Source organism: Podarcis gaigeae (genome assembly GCF_964106915.1).
Source record: "Podarcis gaigeae genome assembly, chromosome: 11".
In the NCBI taxonomy this organism is placed as follows: Eukaryota; Metazoa; Chordata; class Lepidosauria; order Squamata; family Lacertidae; genus Podarcis; species Podarcis gaigeae.
The window spans coordinates 6,037,700-6,047,680 of record NC_139687.1 but is presented as its reverse complement, the minus strand read 5'-3'; the positions used below and the strand labels follow the sequence as shown (position 1 = coordinate 6,047,680).

General features: G+C 42.1%; 1 long non-coding RNA gene across 1 annotated transcript; it reads left to right on the top strand.

The window, feature by feature from the left end:
* Positions 1–880: 880 nt before the first annotated feature.
* LOC310826870 lies at positions 881–7,278 on the top strand. Its single transcript, XR_014556050.1, has 3 exons — positions 881–1,131; positions 2,704–2,745; positions 7,197–7,278. It is a non-coding gene; the product is annotated as an uncharacterized lncRNA (long non-coding RNA).
* Positions 7,279–9,981: the final 2,703 nt, after the last annotated feature.

Genomic DNA, 9,981 nt, shown 5'->3' with positions numbered 1-9,981 from the left:
CAGATTTCACTACTGGATATCTATCCAGAACTGTTGAGTTTCATTGGAAAGTTGCTGAAACCTTAAGCCATATTTGTTGTGGGCTGGAAAGCCCTGGCCACAAAAACAGAAGAAGATGAAGCAAGAGAAAGTCACCCCATGTCACTAGCTACCACTGGAGACAGCTGTGTGCCCAAGCTCATCTTCTTTATCTTATCCCATAATTTTATACCTATAAAGGTATAAAGGTATCTTAATTAGATAAGAGAAATCAAGAGAGGGCTAATTGAATCTCACTTCAAAACTGGTGGTGGGAAAGTAACCTCCGCCATGCCTGAGGACAGCGGGCTTACACAGATGGCACATAGCAGGCTGTGAAGCACATATAGCTCCGTACTCCAGCACTTCACCCCCCTCATTTTGCCTAAGAGTAAGGCCAGACTAGACAAGCTGACCCTTCACACAATGGCTAGTTGAGTAAATAGCTTTTAAAGGGTAAATGACAGTTTGGGGGGAGCAATTCACATCAGGAACCTAGCATGGAAATAACACAGCTCCCATGCGCCCCATGTCACCAGTGGTCATGGATGGTGGGAGAAGTTAGACAACTTCTCTGTTGGCATTATATCATTGTTGACACATATAATGTGCTAAGCATTCTTTGTTCAATCTGCAAGTCTCCTGATGTATTGTAATTCAGTAGTTTTGTAAACAGAAAAATCTGAGGGCTACCTTGGACAAAAAAACAAGGACACCAGCCAGGAATACCAGAGCAAAACAGCAGCCAGTAGGCTTGGTCTTTATTGAAGACTGTCGCGACAGGACTCCCACCTGCCACAGGGTGGAACAAGATGGAATCCCTAAACAAAAGAAGACCCTACTTTTATTAGCTACTAATCCCCCATGCTACACCCCTAAGACTACATCATAACTACATCATGACTACATCATTGACACATCACAAAGAGTAGGGGTTCAGGGAGGAGTTGTGGTGGTAACCTGAGTGTCTTGTCACCTGTCCGATTCCTCCTTTCCTCTCCCCATGATTACATTCCTGAGGACAAAGAGGAGTTCACTGTTTCCTGCCCCCAGAGGGAAGGGCTGGTCACTGTCCTGTGTTTCAGTCTGTACTGAATCCACTTCCATATGCAGGTCCTTTGTGAGTGTAATGATCTTGTTTCTAGGACCATGAAGGTTGGCATGCCAACTGGGTAGGGCTTGCTGAGAATGTGTTGGTACACTTGGGGATTATGGCTACCTTGTGTCAAGTCTCCCCCCTTTGATAGTCCTTCCTTCATGGTGTAAAATAAAAGTGGAACGGTACAGATCCAATGAATGGCTGATTTTCTATGAATTTATAACAGAAGCGTCGCCGCATATGTCGTGTGTGTGTGTCATGTTTGTACAAACTGACTGATGGGGGGGGGGGGGTTCCTGCAACAGTTTCAAGTTGCATTCCTGTTGTTGCTTCTTCCCAATGAATTTTACAGGGAAAGATTCTGTTTTGGAAATGGCTGTTAGAATACTGACAATTTTGGTACTCATTGATTTCCTGCATGTTATTATTTTTCTCTCTGTTGAAATCAACCCCTTCTCCCATCCGGCTATGTTCAAAAAGCAGTTATTTTATTTATGAATCACTTGGATCATCCATATTCTGAACCAATTGTTGCATATGATGGAAACTTAACAAGATGATTTTATATGAGCCTTCCAATTGTTGCATTGCTTGAAATTTAAGGCCAAAGTGTGTGTACAGACTTAAAAGCAAGCAATACCAATGGCAATCCTTTCTAGGGTTGCCATATTGTGAAGAGCAAAAAAGAGGACACATTTGCCGACTTTTACTTTTAACTATGAATCGCTACGATGGCTCTACCCATGAAAAAGAGGACGTGTCCTGGAAAAAGAGGACATATGGCAACCCTGCTAGAGTAATATAGCATCAGGTTGACTTTATCATAGAAGGAACTATTACATGTCAACCCAGGCTCCAAGCGCTGTGAAATTATACAACCTGTGGAGGGGTTCAAAGCAGGTTTCATCTCTCTCATGGCTACAGTGTTGGATCAAATATTGCCGGGCCCCATGGTGTTCTGACTTTGCTTCCCTGCAGCTTGTAAACTGCTTGCAAAAACACAACTCTTTCTCTCTCGCTTGCATCAGCCCACTGCAATTCTGAAACTGCTCCCTCCCAACTCTGCATTGTCTTTTGCTAACTATCCAGAGCCCAGGGCAAAGCTCCACCCCTCTGTGTCCGGCAGAAATCTTTGCCAGACCATCACTCTGTCTTTTGAGCTCTTTTACTGGTGCGTCTCTTTAGGTAATTACTTCACCAGGAAGCAAGCCTGGCTTAAAAAAAAAACAAAAACAAAAACCACAACATGCTAAATTCAATGCCTGGCACCCCAGAATTAGAAGGGGGGTCCAGGTACCCCACAATCTTTTAACAGAACTATAGGTAGAAGCAGAAGGCGTTTCACTTAAGTTTCTATCTCTTCCTGGTGTGTGTAAGTTTGCAACAGTCAATAGCTTTTCCCAGATACAACCATATGCCGTAAATGGCTCAACAACGCCGGTTGTTTTTGCAGGCTGGTCTCTGCTTGTTATGCTGGCATACAAGATAATGTATTTGTTCAGTAGGTCCAGTCATCGTGCTAAATAAAATCGCTCACTTTGGTTAGCAAATATTGACTCAAGCTGTTACGCTTTTATGTATTTCAGAGACTCACAATGTTTGAGAGCTCAGCAAGCAAACAAGAACAGGTACAGGAAGTTATTGTGATGTTTTGGACCAATGTTTGCTTTTCTGCTGCTGATGTATGTTCTCCATTGTGTGGGGCTTGTTACTAATGACCTTGTTATATACTACGCTGCAGTTGATAAGGCCAAAGGCTTCAGCAGAATACATTTTACATTCCCACTTGAAGAGTTTATGTTTATTGTGTTTCGAAGGGCGCTGTGCCCACAGGCTTCTCCTTTTCTTGAAATAAAATCCTTCAAAGGATGGACTCCCTTCTTGGATGAGAAGTAAAGGGGCAATTTTCTGTCTCAGCACAAGGAGCGGGTACCCATCTATCATTGTATGAGAAGATCATCAAATGGTGAATGGCAAGAACAGTGAATTACTACTATTTCTGATAATTTTTAGTTCCTTTCGAAGGTTGGGATGATGTATTCCACACTGGGGGGAAAAGATTCAGTGTGGAAAGAAGGTATTCTGGGTGAAAAATGAGAGGGGGGACTTGGCCTGTGCCAGGCATTTGGGCAGGGTTGATCTGGATCGGGTTTTCTTATGCCAGAAAGCATAGTAAGCACATTCAGTCAAACATGTATAGTCCTTTAGACTTCCTCACTCAACACTGGAAGGTCAGGAGCACAGGTAGCCTCCATCACTCCAAACATACAAATTAAGAATGCCTGGAGAGGGTTGTATTTTTAAGGGAGCATGCACAGAAAATGATTGCCTGTCTTTAGAAACCAGAATTCCCATAGTATTATTGATTATTATTTACTGAATTCATATTCTGCCCTTTCTCCCAAAGAAGCCCAGGGTGGTAACATTCATGCTTCCCTTGTGTATCTGTGAAACTGTGCACTCAAAATCCAATAATAATAATAATAATAATAATAATAATAATAATAATAATAATAATAATTTTTTAATTTATTTATACCCCACCCATCTGGCTGAGTTTCCCCAGCCACTCTGGGCGGCTCCCAATCAAGTGTTAAAAACAATACAGCAATACAAACAATAATGTTTATTAGACCATTCCTGAATAATCACATGCACTTTTGTCTTATGACTAGAGGAGTTATAAAGCTAAGTTGCTCAGTTTGCTATCATGAGCATTGCAGAGCATAATTGTTGAGAGTCGTGGTATTTGTCCTCCTGTTCAAATCTATTCCGTAATACAGGGGACTTGCTTCTGAGCCTTACATCTTTCCTTTCCTTTTGAGGCTCTTCAAAATAGTCGGAAGCATGCTGCGCTGTAGGGCTGTAACAGGAAGCTGCTTATTTAGAAAAGGCATAATAGGGAACGTTTGTTGAAACAAAATGAAATAATTCTGTGGCTCCCTAAAAACAACAGCAGTCAGCATGCCAGGAAGAGCATGGATTGGAAGAACTGCTCTTGGAGAACTGCCACAAGTATATATATATTTATTTGAAGGTCATAGATAACCCATAGTCATATATGTTAGACTTATCTGTGGGGAATGAGCTTGTACTCAGGAGTTATATGAATGCTGGGGAAATGTTGTGCATGCGTTTTTCATTCAGTCATATTTCGGATATAGAAGGAACACCACTTCTGCAGCGGATGGGCTTTTCTGGGAACTGGGAAGGTGGGCTGTTTTGGATGAGGTAGCACTTCCCCAACAGACAGGTACATACTAATTGACTCACAGTTTACACTAGAGCCCCAGGTGGCTTTGGTGTCAACAATTGCCTATTTCCAGCTACAGCTATTCCTAGGCTTCAATAGCCTGCTATCAGTAACCCATGGTTGATTTTTGTAATGTGCTCTGTGTGGGACTACCCTCGATAATGGTCTAGAAGCAGCAGCTAGCATAAAATGGGGCTACCATTAGCAAAACGGGATTGTGTAGTACTTACCTTGAATATTCTTGACAGGCTTTCTGGGCACTACCAGACTTAATTCAAGATGTTTCTTAGCAATGGCTTAAAAAGGTAAAGGTAAAGGTAAAGAACCCCTGAGAGTTAAGTGCAGTCGCAGACGACTCTGGGGTTGCTGTGCTCATCTTGCTTTACAGGTCGAGGGAGCCGGCGTTTGTCCGCAGACAGTTTTTCTGGGTCGTGGCCAGCATGACTAAGCTGCTTCTGGCTCTATGGAACACCAAAACTAGAGCAGCGCACGGAAACGCCATTTACCTTCCCGCCAGAGTGGTACCTATTTATCTACTTGCACTTTTTTGGCGTGTTTTTGAATTGCTAGGTTGGCAGGAGCTGGGACCGAGTAACGGGAGCTCACTCCATCACAGGGATTTGAACTGTCAACCGATCGGCAAGCCCAAGAGGCTCAGTGGTTTAGACCACAGCACTACCTGCATCCCTGCTAGCAATGGCTTATAAAGCCCTAAATAGCCCAGGGCCCAGATATTTTCAGGATTTCCTCCTGTAATACCAGTGGGTTCCTTAAAATTGGTGGGAGGCAGGCTGTCCTCATGGTCCCCACTAGGAATTGGATGAGGGGGCACACAGAATCATTGCTCCTTGGAGGTGTGTGTGTCTCTTGCATTCTTTGGTTTCAACAATGAAATCATTTTTCTTTACCCAGGCTCTTGTGACTTGGCAAATAGGAGGTATACTCCTCACCACCAATGTCTCTACTTCTGTCTTAATGATTTACTGCCAAGTTTTTTTAAGCGCACATATGCCTTTAGCTTCTGTGTTCTGTATATTGTTCTTATGTTTCTTGTCCATATTCCCTAGGATCTTTCAGGTGGGGTATAGTTTATTTATATATTAATAAAAATAATCAGAGTGTCCAAGCCATGGTGAAAGAAGGGTTACAGATTAGGATGGCAAACTCACCACTGAATTAGGGTGGGTTTGGTTGGTCTAAACCACAGAGCCTAGAGCTTGTCAATCAGAAGGTCAGAGGTTTGAATCCCTGTGACGGGGTGAGCTCCCGTTGCTCTGTCCCAGCTCCTGCCCACCTAGCAGTGCGAAAGCATGTCAAAGTTCAAGTAGATAAATAGGTACCTCTCCGGTTGGAATGTAAACAGCGTTTCCGTGCGCTGCTCTGGTTCGCCCGAAGCAGCTTAGTCCTGCTGGCCACGTGACCCAGAAGCTGTCTGCGGACAAATACCAGCTCCCTCGGCCTATAGAGCAACTTGAGCACCACAACCCCAGAGTCGTTTGTGACTGGACTTAACTGTCAGGGGTCCTTTACCTTTATGAAAACATATGGCTTTCTCCAAAGAATCTTGGGAACTGCAGTTTGTTAAGGGTGCTGAGAATTATAGCTCTGTGTGGGCTAAACTACAGTTCCCTGGAGTCTCTGGGACAAGCCATGTGCTTTAAATGTATTGTGTGGACGTGACCCGTAAGTGACTGCTTTTCTTCTCCAAATTATGGTATTTTGTTTTCCTTTCCGTCCTTCCATAAAGCTTGCACTCTTTAAAATTCAGGATATCCTCCACCGACTTCATACAATGATTCATAGGTATTGCTTTAAGAATCAATGTACTATCAAAGACACTTTTTGTTTTGTGCCATTGTTTGCTATACATGAGCATATTAGCTTCCCGGCCAGCAATAACAGCCAGAATGTGCTACATTTTATGAACTCGGCACTGTTCCTGCTGGATCATTTAGCTGCTTGAGAATACTAAATCCTTGACTTTCCCCTGGCTTTCATCTCTTATGGAGAATAACTACATTCTTCTGCAGCCCAGAAAGCTTCTGGCATTGAGGCAGTGTTTTCAAATTATGTTCTAGGCAACTTTTAGAAGCTTATTAAAGGTTCCTTAAAGAGAAGATCAACAGCTGAGAACAAGCCTTTTTGAATGTCTGTCACTGATCTTTCCTTCCAAATGTTGGATGAGTTCTAGATCCCACTTTCAGCTTACACAAGACAGCAGTGAGCTCCAACAGGCAGATGTGTCAGGGTGAAAAGTTTTCCTTCCGGGCAGAAAACTTGGAAAACCACTTCATTAAGGAGGAACGAAGAATCAAATAGAGGCCGATATATATACACTTTTAGAAGAACGAGGCCGATATATATACACTTTTAGAAGAACGAACTTCTTCCAATCCTCAAAAAAAAATTCCTGGAAAAAAAATTAATAGAAATTGGCAGCCCACAATACTTCAATGAAAAACCAAATAAACATAACAATCCCTACAGTTTTCAGCACTTCCATTATAAGTCACTAAGACTTTCCCAGTTTTCTTTGTTGTTTCTTTCCTATTGCGTTTTGGAGCCAAAACATTTTTGGCTTTCAGGCTGAAGTCCAGGACTGTGCCAGTCAGCAGGATATGAGGCAGATAAGATTTGTTGAAATGCTTTTGAACTAGTCAGATTCTCTGGATGGGAAATGGAAGCGAAATTATTTACATTTGGCACGAGAAGAATAAGCTCCGTTTTTAAATTCAAAGGAAATCAGATGGGTCAGATGGTGTTGCCTGCCTGTTAAAATCCACCAAGAGCCTGATAAGAACCACTTTGCTGTAATTTGTTTGACAGCCACTCTGCAACTTACAAAGATGTGAGGCCCTTGGCCTGGAGGAGGAGTATATCAACAGGGTAACCCTGCACAATAGAGCTGTAAGTACTTTTCGGAGTGTACTGAAATAAATTATTGATGAAGAAATATGCCCCATCCTTTTACAAAGGGTAGCAGGGAGTGGGCGTTCATATTATATGTTGGGTTCTAAGTTATGATCCCTAATAGCCAACTTGGTCACCCTGTGCCTTCCAGCAGGATGGCAAAAAAGAGCTATGCAATAATTTTTATTATTGATTATTATATATACACACCACTTAATGCCTAGAGGATGACTAAGTGGTTTACTATATATATATATAAACTCTCAATTGCACAACATTATTAAAATGCATACTAATTAAAAATGCACTGTAATTACGATATGATATACAACAACCCCATTTAAACTTTAAATTACAAGTGTTCATAATTGAGCTATAACATAACAGAATCACATTAAAAGAGAAGAGCAATTAAAACAGGAGGCTCAGGTCAAGAGGATCTCTGCATCAAGGGGTCTCTTGTTGGTCTTCTGCTTGTTGTACCAAAGGGTTGCAAAAATACGATTGTATCCAGCAGTTGCAGAAGTGAGCTTGCCCAGCCAATCTTCCCCCACTCTTCTCACTCTGCAGGACCCCCCGCAAGCCTTTCCAGAGGGTCATGTTGGTCCTCCATCCTGAACAATGCAGTGCAAGGAAGGAATCCCCTGAAACAGGACAGAAGGATCTTCTGGAAGGGCAGCAACCCTCCAGAGAGACTTTTGTGGGGGATACAGAGGGAAGCAAGAGGGTGAACAGTAAGGGAAAGGTTGGTTTTGCAAGCTGTCTTCTGTTTGCACATTCACTGGATGCAATCCCAGGTATGCAAAAAGGTTTTGTTTTTAAATAAGAAAAGGCCAGATAAGGGCTGAGAAGGGTCATTGCTCTCCAGGAGGTAAAGATTGTTGGAGGCAGCTGGGCAGCAGCTTTGGCTTGATCAACCTCTTTAACATCTAGAGGTCGAGGAGGGTTTTGTTTGCTCCATATTTTTTAAGAGAACTGACCTTAATTTTCCCTCCTTCAATACATGCATTGAAAAATGTGTATTTTGGGATAAAGTACATTAAGAAAATACAAATATGTACAATATATATATATATATATATATGCAGGTTTTGGTGTCCTCGGGTGTCTTCCCGTGTAAAAGTTGGGGTGTCTAGGCGACGTTTCGACGAGGTCTCACTCGTCATCTTCAGGCTGGTGCTTTCGGCTTCTTGTTACTGGAACAGAGCTCTGTTCCAGTAACAAGAAGCCGAAAGCACCAGCCTGAAGATGACGAGTGAGACCTCGTCGAAACGTCGCCTAGACACCCCAACTTTTACACGGGAAGACACCCGAGGACACCAAAACCTGCATTCCTGTACCCGTGAAAATCTACGAAAGCATATATATATATATATATATATATATACACTGTATAATATATATATATACAGTGATAAAATATGAAATTAAGTGTGAATGAAACATCTGTTTGAATACAAATTTTCATATGGATACAAACACACAACGAGAGACTAATGGAGAAACAGGATGGAACAGTTTTATAATATGGTTTGGAAAGAGAATGCTCTGCCCTTCCATACAGTCATCTTATTGTATCCTGGCAGTGTAATTAGGGTTAATGGAAGTATGGAACCCTTGATCATATCTGTTGTGTATTGAGTCAAAGGATTTTATATCTGTATTATTATTGTCTGTATTGCATTAGGGTAAAGTAACTGCCTTTTGGTTCCAGAGGGTACAGCTACTATTGGTTCATTTAAGCTGCTGTATTTGGATCCTCTGTCTTATTGGTTGCCTCCAAAAGGCAGGACTGTGATTGCCTGATATTGTTCCCTCCAAAATGTATCCTTTCTAGCTTGTTCCCTGTCCCTATAAATGTAGCTCTCCCCTCCTCAAGTCTTAGTCTTGTTTGCTTTAATAAAGAAGTGTTACTAGAGAACTGTCTCCAGCATATTATGTCAAGAGAGCTGAAATCACAAACCCCACGTCACAACAATATCCCCTCCAGGTCAAGATGATGTAAGCCTTTAAGGTCTCTGACACTCTGAAGTAAGGACATCTTTTGGGAAAGAATTTCCTTTTAATTGGAATAGGTGGAACAATGCTTCATCTGGTGCTAATTTAATCACCCCTCTCTGGCCTTTTGAAAGCTGCAGTGGGCCAAAACTCTGGCAGCTTCAAATAACTGAAAATCAAGTATGAAATGATGGTCATTTGAAGCGCCTCTCTACCACGAGGAATACATCCTCTGACCTGTATTCCCACCTCCATCTCCCTCCGTACGAATGTACTATCTAGGTTTTGGACTCATGTTATAAGTGCTACTATTCAGAGTTAGGTGTGCAGGAACCAACTATCTAGCCTCAAAACTCAACCATCTCATGTAACTACATTATGTAGGAAAGATTTATCAAAAGTGTGTCTCTTGCTGCGAATCCCCATGGGCTCCCAATTTGCAAATATATATTTAAGATAAAAGCCAGCTCCTGACATTACCTCCCACTCAACTTTCCATCACACTCTTGCATAAGATGCAGATCCTAGGATTAGGCCATGCAGCAAGAGCAGGCTTGACTATTAATCCCTGGGGATGACAGGGATAAGTTTTTGTACCCTGCCTCTGTGTTCCTTTAATATGTGTGTGACTGCTATTCATTCCTGTTCAACTATAAGGTGGGGCTTGAGGGAATAAAATATTCCATGCTAAGGTGAATACAGG